The sequence below is a fragment of the Symphalangus syndactylus genome, chromosome 10 (genome assembly GCF_028878055.3).
Source record: "Symphalangus syndactylus isolate Jambi chromosome 10, NHGRI_mSymSyn1-v2.1_pri, whole genome shotgun sequence".
NCBI lineage: Eukaryota > Metazoa > Chordata > Mammalia > Primates > Hylobatidae > Symphalangus > Symphalangus syndactylus.
Window position 1 is genome coordinate 98,007,958 of NC_072432.2, and position 18,059 is coordinate 98,026,016.

Consider the following 18,059-nt stretch of genomic DNA (forward strand, 5'->3'; position numbering starts at 1 on the left):
GCACTCTTGATTTCTGAGTTTTCAGCATTTTTGCATTGATTCTTTCTCATCTTTGTGGGCTTATCTACCTTCAGTTTTTGAGGTTGCTGACCTTTGAATAAGGTTTTTGTGGGGTATTTTTTTGTTGATGTTGTTTTTGTTTTCTGTTTGTTTATTTGTTTGTTTGTTTTAACAGGCCACTCTTCCATAGGACTACTTTGGTTTTCTGGGGGTCCACTTCAGACCCTAGTTGCCTTGGTTTTTCCCATACCTGGAGATGTCACCAGTGAAGCCTGGTAAACAGCAAAGAGGGCAGCCTGATCGTTCATCTGGAAACTTTGTTCCAGGTGGTTACCGACCTGTTGCCAGCCCAAGCATGCCTGTAAGAGGTGGCAGGAGACCCCTGTTAGGAGTTCTCACCAAGTCACAAGGAATGGGATCAGGGAACCTGCTTAAAGACGCAGTCTGGCTACTTCTTTGTAGAGCAGGTGTCCTGTGTTGTTGGGGCGGGGGGGCCCTTCCTTGTCTAGACCATTTGGATTCTCCAAAGCCTGGAATGGCTGCAGCTACTGAACCACAGAGATGGCAGCTGCCCCTTCCCACTGGGAGCTCTGTCACAGGGAGAGATCAGAGCTCTATCCATGGCTGGATTGGCTGAAACCTGCACAGAGAAGTCCTGCCCAGTGAGGAGGAATGGATTGGGTTCCCCCTTAAGGAATCAGTCTGAACACAATCTGGCAAAGCAACTGTGCTGTATTTTGGGGGACATTTCCTCGTCCAGGCCATTTGGGTTCTCCAACACCGGCAGGCTGGAATGGCTGAGTCTACCAAACTTCAGAGATGGTGACCACCCCTTTCTCTGGAAACTCAGTCACCTCTCAGGCAGACTTCAGCTTGTTGCCATTGGCTAGCTGGAATTGCAAGCCAGTGGTTCTCATCTTGTGAGGTGCTGTGGAAGTGGGGCCCACAGAACAGTGCTGCTTGGCTCCCTGGATTCAGTCCCCCTCCTAGCGATATGTATGGACAGATCTTCCACCTTGCTGGAGATCCTGGGGATGGAGAATGTAAAACTCCTGGGTCTCTGTGTGTGCCTGAGTGGTTGCTCTGCCAAGACTCCACAGAGCCCTGTGTAGCAGACCCAAGGCCCTAGTGGTGTGGGCTCATGAGGGGATCTCCTGATCAGTGGGTTGCAATGCTCTTTGGAGAAGTGTGGTTTCCTGGGCCAGGTTGCACAATCACTCATTGCTTCCCTTGGCTAGGGGTGGGGGTTTCTTTGGCTGTGTGCCACTCCTGGGTGGGCCATCACCCCACCCTGCTTTTCTTTGAGTTGTTTGCCTAGTCAATTCTAATGTGAGAACCTGGATATTTCAGTTGAAGATCCTGAATTCACTTGTTTTTTCATTCCTTTCTGTGAGTGCCACAGACTGCAGCTGCTTCTAATTGATCATCTTGGACTCCAATCCCAAATTTTAAACCAATGACAAATTAATAATGAATGCATAAGAAAACCAAAGAGAAAACTAATAAAACTCTATAAATTCATTCCACTGTTGTTTCTAATTATATTTTATTGTACTGTTTCTTAAAGTTGTTGTAGTTATTATTTTTGATTGGTTCATCTTTTAGTCTTACTACTCAAGATATGAGTATCTTATACATCACAGTGATGGTGTTATAATATTCTATTTTTCTATATATTTAGTGAGTTTTGTACCTTCTGATGATTTCTTATTGCTCATTAATGTCCTTTTCTTTCAGATTGAAGAACTCCCTTTAGCATTTTTTTGTAGGATGGGTCTGGTGTTGATGAAATCTCTCAGCTTTTGTTTGTTTTTTTTTGTTTGTTTGTTTGTTTGTTTTGAGACAGAGTCTCACTCTGTCACCAGGCTGGAGTGCAGTGGCACGATCTCAGCTCACTGCAACTTCTGCCTGCTGTGTTCAAGCGATTCTCATGCCTCAGCCACCCGAGTAGCTGGGATTACAGGCACGCACCACCACACCCAGCTAATTTTTGTATTTTTAGTAGAGATGGGGTTTCACCATGTTGGGCAGGATGGTCTCAATCTCCTGACCTCGTGATTCACCCACCTCGGCCTCCCAAAGTGCTGGAATTACAGGCATGAGCCAGCGCACCCAGTCCTTTTGTTTGTTTTTATTTCTCCTTCATGTTTGAAGGATATTTTTGCCAGATATACTATTCTAGAATAAAATATTTTTCCTTCAGCACTTGAAATATGTCATGCCACTCTCTACTAGCCTGTAAGTTTTCCACTGATGAGTTTGCTGCTAGACATATTGGAGCTCCTTTGTATATCATTTGTTTGATTTCTCTTCCTGTTTTGGGATCATTTCTTTAACTTTGGCTTTTGGGAGTTTGATTATTCGACGTCTTTGGGTAGTCTTATTTGGGTTAAATCTGCTTGATGTTTTATAATCTTCTTGTACTTAAATATTGATATCTTTAGGTTCAGGAAGTTCTCTTTTATTATTCTTTTGAAAAACCTTTCTACTCTTATTTCTCCCTCTACCTTCTTTTTAAGGCCAATAATTCTTAGATTTGCCCTTTTGAGGCTATTTTCTAGATCTTGTAGGCATCCTTCATTTTTCTTAATCTTTCTTCTTTTGTCTCCTTCAACTGTGTATTTTCAAATAGCCTGTCTTCAAGCTCATGAATCATTTCTTTTTCTTGATCAATTCTGCTGTTAAGAGATTCTGATACATTCTTCTATATGTCAATTGCATTTTTCAGCTCCAGAATTTCTGCTTGAATCTTTTAAATTATTTCAATCTCTTTGTTAAAGTTATCTGATAGGATTCTGAATTTCTTCTCTCTGTTATCTTGAATTTCATTGAGTTTCCTCAAAACGGCTATTCTGAATTCTCTGTCTGAGGTCACATATCTCTGTTTCTCTGAAATTATTCACTAGTGCTTTGTTTAGTTCATTTGGTGAGGTCATGTTTTTCCAAATGGTTTTGATGTTTGTGGATATTCATTGGTGTCTGGGCATTGAAGAGTTAGTTATTATAGTCTTTGCCTTCTGGGCCTGTTTGTACCCATCCTTCTTGAGAAAGCTTTCCAAGTATTCAAAAGGATTTGGGTGTTGTGATCTAAGTCTTTGGTTACTACTGCCCTATCTGCATTAGGGGATGCCCCAAGCCCAGTAACACTATGGCTCTTGCAGATTCATATAGATACCACCTTGGTGGTCTTGGGTAAGATCCAATAGAAATCCCTCAATTACTAGGCAGAGACTCTTGTTCTCTTCTCTTACTTTCTCCCAAACAAAGTCTCTCTCTCCATGATGAGCTTCATGGACTTGGTTGTGGGGTGATACAAACACCCCTGTGGCCACCATCACTGGGACCGTGCCAGGTTAGACTCAAAGGCATCACAGCACTGGGGCTCACCCAAAACTTACAGTGACCACTGCATGGCTACCACTTACATTCACTTAATGCCCATGGGCTCTGCAGTAAGCAGATGGCAAATCCAGCCAGGCTTGTGTCTTTCTCTTCAAGACATAAGTTTCCCTGGCCCCAGGTAGACCTACAGGTGCTGTTCAGGAGCTAGGACCTGGAGTCAGGAACCTTAGGAATCTAGCTAGTACTGTATTCTACTATTACTGAGCTGACACCCAAGCTGCAAGACCAAGTCCTTCCCATTCTTTCCTCAAGCAGAGAAGTCTCTCTGCATAGCCACCACCACCACAGGCCCATGGTGAGCACTCCCTGGCTACTGCTGATGTTCACTCACATCCCAGAGGCTCTTTAGTTGGCCTGTGATGAATGCAGCCAGGCCTGTGTCTCTTCCTTCAGGGAATTGGGTCCCTTCTGGCCCAGGGCAGGTTCAGAAATACTGTCCAGGAGCCAAGGCCTTGAATCGAGGACTGCAGGATCCCACTGGGTGCTCTACTCCACTGTGGCTTAGCTGATATTATGCTGCAAGGCAAAGTCTCCTTCAATCTTTTCTCTCCTTTCCTCAAGCATAAGAAGTCTCTCACCCTAAACATCACAGCTGGGAATATGCTGGACCACAACTAAAGCCAGCATGGCGCTGACTCTGACCAAAGTTGAGACCCAGTACTCATCAAGGTGAGTATGGCCTCTCTACCACTGTTGGTTATTTAGGGCCCAAGGATACTTTAGTTAGCAGGTGATGAATCCTTCCAGGACTGGGTTTTTAACTTCAAGGCAGTGGGTCCCTTCTGGCCCAAAGTATGTCTAGAAATGTCCTCTGGAAGCTAGTGTGTCTGGAATTGGTGGGTTCTTGGTCTCACTGACTTCAAGAATGAAGCCGCGGACCCTTGCGATGAGTGTTACAGTTCTTAAAAATGTGGCGTGTCCGGAATTTGTTCCTTCTGATGTTCGGATGTGTTCAGAGTTTCTTCCTTCTGGTAGGTTCGTGGTCTTGCTGGCTCAGGAGTGAAGCTGCAGACCTTCATGGTGAGCCGTTACAGCTCTTAAGGTGGCACATCTGGAGTTGTTCGTTCCTCCCGGTGGGTTCCTGGTCTCGCTGGCTTCAGGAGTGAAGTTGCAGACCTTCGCGGTGAGTGTTACAGCTCATAAAGGCAGTGTGGACTCGAAGAGTGAGCAGCAGGAAGATTTATTGCAAAGAGCAAAAGAACAAAGCTTCCACACTGTGGAAGGGGGCCCGAGTGGGTTGCCACTGCTGGCTCTGGCAGCCTGCTTTTATTCTCTTATCTGGCCCCACCCACATCCTGCTGACCTGCTAATTGGTCCATTTTACAGAGAGCCGGTTGGTCTGTTTTACAGAGAGCTGAGTGATCCATTTTGACAGGGTGCTGATTGGTGTGTTTACAATCCCTGAACTAGACATAAAAGTTCTCCACATCCCCACTAGATTAGCTAGATACAGAGTGTCGATTGGTATATTTACAAACCCTGAGCTAGACACAGAGTGCTGATTGGTGCATTTATAAACCTTGAGCTAGAAACAGAGTGCCGATTGGTGCATTCACAATCCCTTAGCTAGACATAAAGGTTCTCCAAGTCCCCACCAGATTAACTAGATACAGAGTGCTGATTGGTGCATTCACAAACCCTGAGCTAGACACAGGGTGCTGATTGGTGTGTTTACAAACCTTGAGCTAGATACAGAGTGCTGATTGGTGTATTTACAATTCTTTAGCTAGACATAAAGATTCTCCAAGTCCCCACCAGACTCAGGAGCCCAGCTGACTTCACCCAGTGGATCCTGCACCAGGGCTGCAGGTGGAGCTGCCTGCCAGTCCCGTGCCATGTGCCTGCCCTCCTCAGCCCTTGGGTGGTCAATGGGACTAGGCCCCCTGGAGCAGGGGGCAGCGCTCGTTGGGGTGGCTTGGGCTGCACAGGAGCCCATGGTGGGGCGGGAGTGGGTGGGGGGGCTCAGGCATGGTGGGCTGCAGGTCCCGAGCCCTGCCCCATGGGGAGGCAGCTAAGGCCCGGTGAGAAATCGAGCACAGCAGCTGCTGGCCCACATGCTAAGCCCCTCACTGCCCAGGCTGGTGGGGCTGGCTGGCTGCTCGGAGTGCGGGGCCTGCCAAGCCCACACCCACCTGGAACTCACGCTGGCCCACAAGCGCCACATGCAGCCCCAGTTCCTTCCTGCGCCTCTCCCTCCACACCTCCCTGCAAGCCGGGGGAGCCGGCTCCGGCCTTGGCCAGCTCAGAGAAGGGCTCCCACGGTGCAGCGGCGGGCTAAAGGGCTCCTCAAGCACGGCCAGAATGGGCGCTGAGGCCGAGGAGGCACTGAGAGCGAGCGAGGGCTGCGAGGGCTGCCAGCATGCTGTCACCTCTCACTAGGGCCTGGAATAGTGGCCTCCCAACTCTGCCTGGTGCCCTGCTCTGCTGTGGTTGAGCTGGTATTCACACTGCAAGACAAAGTCCTCTTTACTCTCTTTTCTCCTCTCCTCAAGCAGAAGAAAGGAGTTTCTCCCAGAGCTGTGAGCTGAGCTGTCTAGGGTCAGGGACGGGTGACACAAGCCCTTGGTCACCCTAGCTGGTGTCTCACTAGGTCATGTGCACCCCAAGTCCAATGGCTTTAATCCCAGCACAGCACCAGGACTTGCCCAGGAATTGCAGACCTTGTGGCCTAGATTGCCTTTCAAGTTTAGTTAGGACCCCAGAGAACCTTATCCCACAGTAGAGGGGCTTGCCAGTACTCAGGTTTCGACTGCTGGGATAGACAATCTGCCTCTGGCTATGGCTTGTCTAAATGATCCCTCTGTGGGTGCCACTGAGTTCTGCCCTGTGTTGCTTTCTGCTGTGATAGGACAGCACTGAGTTCCAATGCAAAATCCCACAATCACTTTGCTCTCCCTCCCCCAAGCACATACATTCTCTCTGTGTGCCACACAGCTGCCACCAGGGAATGAGAGTGGGGTGTGCTGCAGGTGATTCAAGACTATGTTTTCTACCCCCTTCAGTGCCTCTTTTCTTACTATGATATTAAAAACAGGTAATGTGATTGCTCACCTGAGTTTTGGATTTTATGAAAGTATTTTTTTGTGTGTGTGTGAATAGCGGTTCAATTTGGTGTTCCCGTGCAGGGGATGATTGATGGAAATTTCTCATTGGCCATCTTGCTCTGCCTCCCTGTAGTCTTGGCTTCCATTATTTCTGAAGAGAAATCTACTGTTAATCTTACTGAAGATTGTGTGTGAATCACTTCTCATGTGAGATAAGTAAATTCATGGCTTTTCTCTTATTTTTTCAGGTTTCTATCTGAATAGTTTGATTACGATGTGTCCAGGGTGAATCTCTTGGAGTTTATTATTATGTTTCAAATTTGTGGAGACTTCTGATATGTAGCTTCATGTTTTTCATCAACTTTGGGAAGTTTTTAGCCATTATTTCTTCAATTTTCTTTCTTCCTCATTCTCTCTCTTTTGTACTTCTATAATTACCATATACCAGCCTATGCTAGTATGCTTGATGATGTCTTTTTTTTTTTTTTTTGAGATGGAGTCTTGCTCTGTTGTCCAGGCAGTGCAGTGGTGGGATCTCGGCTCACTGCAACCTCCACCTCCGGGGTTCAAGCGATTATCCTGCCTCAGCTTGCCAAGTAGCTGGGACTACAGGTGTGTGCCACCATGCCTGGCTAATTTTTTCTATTTTTAGTAGAGGCGGGGTTTCACCGTGTTAGCCAGGATGGTCTCTATCTCCTGACCTCATGATCTGCCCACCTCAGCCTCCCAAAGTGCTGGGATTACAGACATGAAGCACCATGCCTGGCAATGATGTCTTATGTCATCCTGAATTTCTATTTTTTTAATGGACTGCTGAATTTCTTTTTTTTTTTAATGTTTGTCTTTACTCATAATCTTTATTATTGTTCTTACACTTTCCTTTAGTTCTGCAGGCATAAATTCCTTTAGTTCTTCAACGTTTTTTAAAATAGTGAATTCTGAGTCCTTTCCTAGAAAACCAGTGTCTGCATTTCAGGAATAATATGTATTGACTGCTTGTTTTTCTTCCATGAACGGGCCATACTTTCTCTCTCTCTTTTTTTTTTTTTGGTATGTCTTGTAATTTTTTGTTGATAATGAGATGATATGGTTTGGTTCTGTGTACCTAGCCAAATCTCATGTTGAATTGTAATCCCCAATGTTGCAGGTGGGACCTGGTGGGATGTGATTGGATCATGGGAGCAGTTTTTCAGGAATGGCTTAACACCATCCCCTTTGGTGCTGCTCTTGTGATAGAGAGTTCTCATGAAATCTGGTTGTTTAAAAGTATTTATCACCTCCCCCTACTCTCTCTTCCTGCTGCTCTGGCCATGTGAAATCCTGGGTGCCCCTTCACCTTACATCAGATTATAAGTTTCCTGCGGCCTCCCCAGAAGCAGAAGTCACTATATTTCTTGTACAGCCTGCGGAACCATGAGCGAATTTTCTTTTTTTAATAAATTACCCAGTCTCAGGTATATATTTATAGTAATATAAAAACAGAGTAATAAGCCAGACATTTCAAAGATAATAATCTGAATTCTGGAATTCAGACTCTGCCTTCCCCAGGGTTAGTTGTTGTTGCTGCTTATAGTTTTGGTTTGCTAAGTAACTTTCTGAACAAATTCTGTAAGGTCTGTATTCTTTTTATGTGTGGTCACTGAAATCTCTATTCTGTTAACTTAATGGTTAACTAATGATTGGACATAGATTTTTTTAATGACTTGGAACTAAGAAGTCTTCTACTCTGAAACATTCAAATTGGCTTTTCTCACATGTCTGACACTTTGGCAGAGTTCATTCAAAGACTGGGTTCAGCTAAGACTGCCATGGTCTCTTTAGTTTGGTGGCCTCAAGTAATCAGACTTCTTATATGGCAGCTCAGGCTCTCAGGGCAAATATTTTAAGGGATCTGTGTGACAGCTACTAGGCGTCTTCTGACCTAATATTGATGTCTTACAACACTATTTCTGCTGCACTCTATTGATCAAGCAGTTACTAAAGCCAGACAAGATTTAAGAGGAAGAATTAGACTTTATAGACTTTATTTCTCAATATAAGAGTAGAATTTTTTTCACTATCTTTAATCTGGTATAGTAGCTATTAAACAAATAATTTTTAATTGGAAAAATATCTAAAATGGAGAACAGAAATAGAGCATGTAGCTTAAATATAGTCTTTGTGTATATAGTAAAAATAAAAGTACAATATAAAATAATATGATAGAAGTAAAGCCAACAATACTGCTCAAATCAAACAACATAAATAGGCTTAACTCACCTATAAAAAATTAAAGACTTTAATACAGCTCTTCAATCAGACAGATCAATTGTACAAACATTTGTAAGATTGTAAATCTAAACAATATAATGAATACTTCTGAATCCTAGTAACAGACAACAGACCATCTTTTCAAATGCACATGAGAGAAGGGGTTGAGGAGAGCTAGAGTCAGAGACCCAGGAGTTTCCTGTGTCCAGTGGTGCTGGAGCTGCCTGAGATACCATGTTTCAGAACAGAGTAAGACCCCTGGTAAAGAAGAACTGAAGATATTATACAGATATCAGATATAGTCTAATTACAAAGAAAGCATTAACTTGCCTCTGTGGTGACAGGGAATGGAATGGGCCCCAAGCATACTACAGCAGCTCTATGGAAAAGTGGCCAGATTGTTACATGGGTGCTCAATCCCGTATCTCTTCACAAGGCAGGTCCTCCAGGCCTGGGCCTCCAGCCACCCCTCGCCAGAGCTATTGAGCCAGTAGCAACTCGGCAACTCCCCAGACAGAGCCTCCAGGGGCAACTGAAAGCCTCTCTGCCACTGCCTTGGCAGTGGAACTGCCCTTGCCACCCTTGTAGTAATGAAGGACCAAAGACCCTAAGTGCCTTATCCATACTTCCAACAAGCTGCAGTCAACCCAAGGAGAAGTGTCTAGTCTCTCTCCCAAGGGATCCCCCTGCCCCCTACTGCTCATCACAAGACAGGAACCCCCTGGCTTGGGCCCATAGAACAGACCCTCCATCCTAGGCTGATTGCACTGAGTGATTGCTGGCCTGCGTCTCTCTGGGGTAGAGCCCCCAGGAGACACGCAAATGACCCTTGGACACAGCCACTACTAAGATACCTTTCTCTACTACCTCCAAGTTGGGGAAGGGACACAAACACTGGGATCATCTCAGAGCTGCAGTGGGCAGCCTAGGAATGCCCAGTTATGATCTATAGCCATCACTCAAGGGATAATAGAGGAACCCACACTTTCAAAGCTTTGGCAGTGAACATGGTTGCAACTGTGACAGAACATAAGGGAGCCACACAACCAAGTAAGAGTCTACCAACTGACCAATAAACCTAAGTTCCACCTGCTGAATCGCACCCTAAACCTTCAGCACCAAAAATCCCTCACTAACATACCTTCCTCTGAAACCAGAGACAGAAGCCAGCTTCAAATAAAGATCCTGCACAAAGTCTTGGCCCAGTGAAGACATCCAGAAAATAAGTGTATTGACTGTACTCAATCTACACTGCAGTTAAAAAAAAACACCCACATGCAGAGATGAGAAAGAACCAGTGCAAGAACGCTGGTAACTCAGATGGCCAGAGTATCTATCATATGTCCTCCAAATAATTGTGCCAATTCTCCAACAGGAGTTCTTAACCAAGCTGAACTGGCTAGAATGACAGAAATAGAATTCAGAATATAAATAACAACTAAGATCATCAGGATTCAGGAGGATAGGAAAACCCAATTCAAGGAAAATAAGAATCACAATAAAGCAATACAGGAGCTGAAGAAGGAAGTAGTATAAAAAAGACCGTAACAGTTCTGACAGAGCTGAATAACACAATACAAGAATTTCACGATGCATTCACAGGCATTCCTATACTCCAACAACAGCCAAATGGAGAGCCAAGTCAGAAAGGCAATCCCATTCACAAGTGCCTCAAAAAGAATAAAATAACTAGGAATACAGCTAACCAGGGTGATGAAAGATCTCTACAATGAAAATTACAAAATATCGCTCAAAAAAATCAGAGAAGACACAAACAAATGGAGAAACATCCCATGCTCACGGATAAGAAGAATCAGTGTCATTAAAATGGCTATACTGTCCACAGCAATTTACAGATTCAATGCTATTCCTATCAAACTACCAATGACATTCTTTATAGAGCTAGATAAATTTACTTTAAATTTCATATAGAACCAAAAAAGAGCCCAGATTGCCAGAGCAATCCTAAGCAAAAAGAATGAAGCTGGACGCATGATGTTACTCAACTTTATACTGCAAGGTTATAGTGACCAAAACAGCATGGTGCTGGTACAAAAACAGGCACGTAGACCAATAAAACAGAATAAAGAGCCCAGAAATAAAGCCACACTTCTATGACCATCTGATCTGTGACAAAGCTGACAAAAATGAGCAGTGCGGAAAAGACTCCCTATTCAATAAATGGTTCCGGAATAACTGGCTAGCCATATGCAGAAGATTGAAGCTGGACCCCTTCCTTACACCATATACAAAAATTAACTCAAGATAGATTAAAGACTTAAATGTAAAACCCAAACTATAAAAAAAAAAAACCTGTAAGACAACCGAGGCAATATCATCTTGGACATAGGAATGGGCAACTATTTCATGACAAAGACACTGAAAGCAATTGCGACAAAAGCAAAAATTGACAAATGAGATCTAATTAAACTGGAGAGCTTCTGCACAGCAAAAGAAACTGTCAACAGAGTAAATAGACAACCTACAGAATGGGAGAAAAGATTTGGAAACTATGCATCTGACAAAGGTCTAATATCCAGCACCTATAAGGAACTTAAACAAATTTATAAGAAAAATCAACCCCATTAAAAAGTGGATAAAGGTCATGAACAGACACATTTTAAAAGAAGACATACATGCCACCAAAAATCATATGAAAAAAAGCTCAATATCACTGATCATCAGACAAATGCAAATCAAAACCAGAATGACATACCATCTCACACCTGTCAGAATGGCTATGATTAAAAAGTAAAACAATATTAGATGCTAGTGAGGTTGCAGAGAAAAGGGAATAGTTATACACTGTTGGTGGGAGTGTAAATTAGTTCAACCATTGTGGAAAGCAGTATGGTGATTCCCCAAAGAGCTAAAAGCAGAACTGCCATTCAACTCAGCAATCTCATTGCTGGGTATATACCCGGAGGTGTATAAATCATTCTATCATAAAGACACATGCACATGAATGTTCATTGCAGCACTATTCATAACAGCAAAGACTCAAAATTAAACTAAATGCCCATCAGTGACACATTGAATAAAGAAAATGTGGTATACATGCACCATGGAATACTATTCCACAATAAAAAAGAAAAAGCACATGTCTTTTGTGGGAACATGGATGAAGCTGGAGGTTGTTATCCTTAGCAAACTAACACAGGAACAGAAAACCAAATACCACATGTTCTCACTTAAAACTGGGAGCTAAATGATAAGAACTTATGAACAAAAACAAGGAAAGAACAGATACTGGGGTTTACTTGAGGGGGGAGAGTGGGAGGAGGGAAAAGAGCAGAAAAGGTAACTATTGGGTACTGGGCTTAATAACTGGCTGATGAAATAATATGTACAACAAATCCCCGTGGCATATGTTTACCTGTGTACCAAACCTTCACATGTAACCCCAAACTTAAAACTTAAAAAGCAAAAACAAATGCACATGAGTCATTCATGAAAATTAACCATATTTTAGCAATCAGAGAAAACCTCCATAAATTCCAAGGAGTAGGAATAATATTTTCTGGTCACAATGAAAAAATTAATGAAATTAATGCTGGAAAGGAAATATCCAAAGGATCTTCCTCCCAGGAACTTAAAAAAACATATATTAAGTAACATTTAGATCAAAGCAAAAATGCAAATAAAATTGCATAATTTATTATGGATAAAATAATAAAATCATGACATATTATAATCTACATAAAGTAGTTTTCAAAGAAAAATTTATAATATTAACTATCTTTATCAATAAAAATGAAAAGTAGAAGTGAGTTAAGACCCAATTCAAAGAGCCTCTAAAAGAACAAGGTAAACAAAAAGCAGAAGGAGGAAATTAATAAAGATAAAAGCAGAAATTAATGCATCAGAAAACTTCTGTTGACAAATAAATGACAAATAAACTAAAAAGTTTATTCTTTGAAAAATAAATGAACCGCATTGTCAAAACACCCACATATCTAGCAGAAAAAAAATGGAGAAAGTGTAAATACACAAAATAAAAGTGATATGTAATAATCAAAACAGAAATTCTAAAAGATTATACTGGACTATTGTGTACAACTATGGAAACAAATTAATTGTAAAACCTAAACGAAATGAACATTTTTTAAGAAAAATGCAACTTGCCAGATTCATCCCAGCAGTAATAGAAAGTCTAAACAGACCAACTGTCACAGATTCAGTAGAGAAAATAACAAATGAGCTCTCCCACAAATGGGCGCCAGGACCAAATATTTTTTGACAGGGAATTCTGATAAATCTTTTTTTTTTTTTTTTTTTTTTTTTTTTTTGAGACAGAGTCTCGCTCTGTCGCCCAGGCTGGAGTGCAGTGGCGCAATCTCGGCTCACTGCAAGCTCCTCCTCCCGGGTTCACGCCATTCTCCTGCCTCAGCCTCTCCGAGTAGCTGGGACTACAGGCGCCCGCCACCACGCCCGGCTAATTTTTTTTTGTATTTTTAGTAGAGACAGGGTTTCACCGTGGACTTGATCTCCTGACCTCGTGATCCGCCCCCCTCGGCCTCCCAAAGTGCTGGGATTACAAGCGTGAGCCACCGTGCCCGGCCTCCTCTGATAAATCTTTAAAGATTCGAGAAACCCATGTGCAATAAATGCCGTACATAAATATTAAAACACAATAACTTTTTATTTCAAACAGTATTGGTAGTGGTAAAATAATAGACTGACTGCTAGAATAAAAAAATTCAAATAGACCAAATTGCAAATGGAAATTTAATGTCTGATAATGATATCTTTTCAAATCAGTGATGGAAAAGGAGTATTTAATATATAGGGTTAGGAGGACTGGATAGCCTTATGTATAAAAACAAAATTGGATCCATTTCTCATACTATCCACAGGGAAAATTCTGAAAGGATCAGAGATTTAAATGTGGTTAAAAGAATCTTATAAGTAATAGAAGAAAGCTTGTGTTAATTGCTTTATAACCTGGGATTGGGGAAAAACTTTCTAATTATGACACAAAATACAAAAGCAATAAAGGGAAAAAGATTGATAATGAAAAACTGATAATTACAGCAACAATCTTTTAAAGGACAGAGACAGCAAAAAGAAAAAAAACCCACAAGAATACCAACCCCACTAACAAAGCAGAAAGACCAATAAAAAATTAGAAATAATTTGTGGCCTATATCATAGGCAAGGATTTTATCTCCTTAACATCTAGAAAGCTTCTTAAAATTTTAGATTAAAAAGATCAAGACTCCTATAGAAAAATGAGCTAAGAATATGACAGTTTACAGAAAAAACATAAATGGCCTGTAACCATATGTAAATGTACTCACTTTTGCTCATAATAGAAGTGCAAAATAAAACTGGACTGAGATAACATTTTTTGCCCATCAGATTATCAAAATTCAAAGAAACTGTGAACACACTCCATAGCAAAACTTGGGGACCAGGCGTTCCCATACATTACTGGTGAGAATGTTATATGACACAAACCCTATTAGAAGGGAATTTGACATAACTGTCTAAATTACATTTACCTGTTGACTTAACAATACTATTTCTGAGGATCTCTCCCAAAGATACACGGACAAAAATAAAAAAAATCATTTATTGGATGATTATGGCATTATTGGTGCACAAAACTAGAGACAATCTGAATATGCATCAATAGGAACTGGTTATATAAACTAAGGTACATCCACACAATGGTGTCTACTGCAGCTATTACAACAAGAAAAACCCCTGTCTAGCATCCTAAACTGGTTTTAAAGATATATTATTCAGTGAAAAAAGCAAGGTGTAGAAATGTACATGTAATATGCTACCATGCATCTCAGTAAAGGTCTTAGGTCTCTGTTTTATATATTCATATGATATGAAAAGATAAACCAAAAGCTTAGATTTATGATCAAAGGTGGCAACAGAGTGGAAGGGACTGTATACCTCAACTTAAAGAAGTGGTTTTAAAATCATCAAAATATTTTACATAATTATAAACAAAAGTAAAAAGAGCAATTGTAAAAAAAGCAAAGCAAAACAAATGAGTGTAACTACAAAGTTGGTGGGGAATTATTTCAAGTTAGTTTAAAGCACAGTAATTTTACTGTACATCTCCAGTGGGGTTTATCCCTAAAAACAAATAAAACAAAGATAATTTAAAAATTATTCCAGTAGTCACATCGTTAGGGGTAGTGTTATTCTGAAAGTGTTGTGCATGTTTTGTACAATGAAATGATGAATTATGTTGATGTCAATGTGAATCAGAATTTTTGACATAGAAAGGACAGACCGATGGGCAACTCCTGATGTCAGGAAAATCTTACAGTCCTGAATTTGAGTCTGAAATATCAATATCAAACCATGATGTATTTTATCTGGAAAAAAGAATATTTCTAAAACTGGCCGCAGAAAAGGCCCAGAGACCATGACTTACCCAGTAGTAATGGGTCTCATTTTTTCCCCAAAGTAGTCTCTGAGTATGACTAAAAGGAAGTAGGGCGTTTTGGAGGAATGAGTGATTCCAGATCTGGGCAGGAAATGTAAGATAAATGGTAGAACAGGAAAAACAGCACAGCAGCAGGGCAGGGTCAGGTGTGAAGAAATGAAGCCAAATGAGTGGGTATAGTGATGCTGTGGTGTGCTGCACAGTTACCTTTGTAGGATTGAGGCACTCATTCTCCAGTTGCTTAGAGTGTTGGCTGCTCATAGGTCACAGCTGAATCTTTCTCCGGGAATTGCTTTCAGAGGAGGGAAGCTGCCTTGCCCAGGGTTACTTCCCTATTCAGGGAGCAGCCCTGCCTAAATTGGGACAACTTTAAGGGCCACCCATGCTAGTGAGGAGGTCCTTGAGGAATTGGCTAAGGTTTACAGTTGTAACTATATTACAGTTTAGCTTTTTCCTATGCCCAGTCCTGTTCGGCACATTCTCCAAGAGCACTCCCCAGTAATCTGTCCAGTCCTGTTGGCCTCGTTCCCCAAAAGCACTCCCCAATAAACCTGGGTGCAAATCTCTCTCTCATAGTCTGTTTCTTGCAGAACTTGGCCTAAGAGAATGAGTATGGGAGCCATCTGGCTTAACTGCCTTATTCTCCATATAAGGTAATATCTGTTTTTCCTCCCATAGGAATAGCTTCCAGGGGTCCTAGCAAGGTGCATCCCAGTGTCAAGAATGCACTGCATTCAGAGAAATTCAAACTATGGATTCCCACCAGCTATTTATAATTCATTTACAGTCCTCCCAGAGCAGGTATAGTTTAATAATTAGAAGTCATTTTTACCATAGGAAATGTTGCTTGGTAACATCGCTGACATTCCACCTTTACTAGGTTTCCAGGGAAACCAAGATAGAAAGTTAAATCAAGGTCATTTTTCCATAGAGAAAGAGAACCAGTTTTGTTAACCCTCTATTCACATTTAAAATCCATGAGTTCATAAAGATAAGTGAAACGAAGATCCCAGCAGCTCTCACTTAGAGGATACTAGAAAACTAATTCTATTGTTATTATTTGAGAGGGGGTCTTACTCTGTTGCCCAGGCTGGAGTCCAGTGGCATGATCTCTATTCAGGCTCAAGCGATCCTCCCACCTCAGCCCCCCAAATAACCATGGGCGCATATGTCAACATGCCTGGTTAATTTTTAATCTTTCTATTGACACGAGGTCTCCCTATACTGGCCAGGCTCATCTTGAACTTGGGTTCAAGTGATCGTCTCGCCTTAATCTCCCAAATTGCTGAGATTGTAGATGTCACCACCATGCTTGACCAACTAATTCATTATTTTTAAACCTGGTAAATAAAGGAAAAGAATATATAGACTTTCTTATATGAACTGCAGCTCAGGATAATGAACAAATTGATAAAGGGAATTTCCTCCTGATAGAAGTATGCCAGCTAACAAATGAAGGGCAGAATTAAAAAGTATCTCCCCTTTGCGGCTTCTACTGAAAAGAAGAATCTAGACCAAGATCATCAGTGACTGCTAATAGCGCCAAAGGGAGACGATCAGACATTATGTGCCCCCTGATGGAAGTACACAATACTACCTGTAGTATTCTTGCAAAAACGTCTAACCTGAATCTTACCAAGCTTCTAGATCTAAGTACCAATTGTTGGGGACAGAGGAATCAGCTAAATAATATTGTAGTGATGCAATTTCAAATTCCAGATTGTGGAAATCTCTACAGGACAAATGGCCTGGTTTCTACAACAAAGTTATTGACATGGGGGGTTGGAGAGAGAGAGAAGGGAAGGGGAGAGAAGGGGAGGGGAGCAAGGACCAACAGAAGGACAGAGAGACATGGATACGTGAAGAAGGGAATGTATAGATAAGAGAGACCTGAGAGACAACAGGCATATTAACCAATTATAATGCATAAAACATATATATGTTGATTTGAACAATGTGTAAATTTATGATTCAGTTGAGCAAAATTAAACATTGAAAACCCCAGGCATTCTAGTGATAGAGACACCTGGGCAAACTCAAGCATTCTAAGGAGAGACACCTGGCCGACCCTAGGCATTCTAACAGGAGAGACTCCTGGCCAACCCCAGGCATTTTAGCAGGAGACTCCTGGCCATCCCTAAGCATTCTAATGATAGAGACACCTGGATGATCTCAGGATGATGAGGAAGAAATTATTAGTTTTTTCAGATGTGATTATGATATTGATTATGTTATTTAAGAGTCCTCTGTCTTAGTTCATGAGGTAAAAAAGAAAACTAAAAAAAGTCTTCAACTTTTGGAGATACAGACAGAAATATTTACAGATAAAGCAATAAAGTAATCTGTTCTTTTTCCTTCCAAAATAATCTGCACTGTAGGGAAATGGATAAAAGATTAGAGGTAACTGGATTGGACATAAGTTGATAACTGCTGAAACTGGGCAATAGAGTTCATTACATGTTTGAAAATTTTCATTATAACAACTAGAAGCATATATACATTTAATTTTTAATATGATAATCTCACTCCAGGGAATCTATTTATAGATACCACCTCAATAAAAATGTTTTATGTAGCAACACTAAGAACAAAAAACCAACCAATAAGCCCAGGAAATAAACACCCAACAATGGCATAAGGTTGAATAAATGATGATGCATTCATACCATGTAGTCAATAAAAAGAATAATTTAGAGTCAAACCAGTTTACCTGAAGTTTTCAGGAATATTGCTGAATGAGAAAAGCAAGATGCACATATGTATGTATGAGATCCTATTAAAAAAATAAAGACAAAAACCCTACATTTGCACATTTGTATATGTGAGGGTGCCCAGAGGGTTATTAACATGGGTTGGGAAATTGTTTTGGGTAGATAGTAGGGAGGTGAAACTGCTGAAAAACTTCAGTAAAAATTAAAGGAAGCTGTGGTGCAGCCCGTGTTCTGTGGGCC

The 18,059-nt window shown here is 41.4% G+C and overlaps 1 long non-coding RNA gene across 2 annotated transcripts in view; it reads left to right on the top strand.

The window, feature by feature from the left end:
* LOC129491230 (uncharacterized) overlaps positions 1–18,059 on the top strand; it is a 134,060-nt gene that overhangs the window by 17,946 nt on the left and 98,055 nt on the right. For both annotated transcript variants that reach the window (XR_008660488.2, XR_008660489.2), the window contains exons 2-3: positions 3,964–4,071; positions 15,787–15,909. This is a non-coding gene — a long non-coding RNA (uncharacterized lncRNA). The remainder of the gene's footprint in view (positions 1–3,963; positions 4,072–15,786; positions 15,910–18,059) is intronic.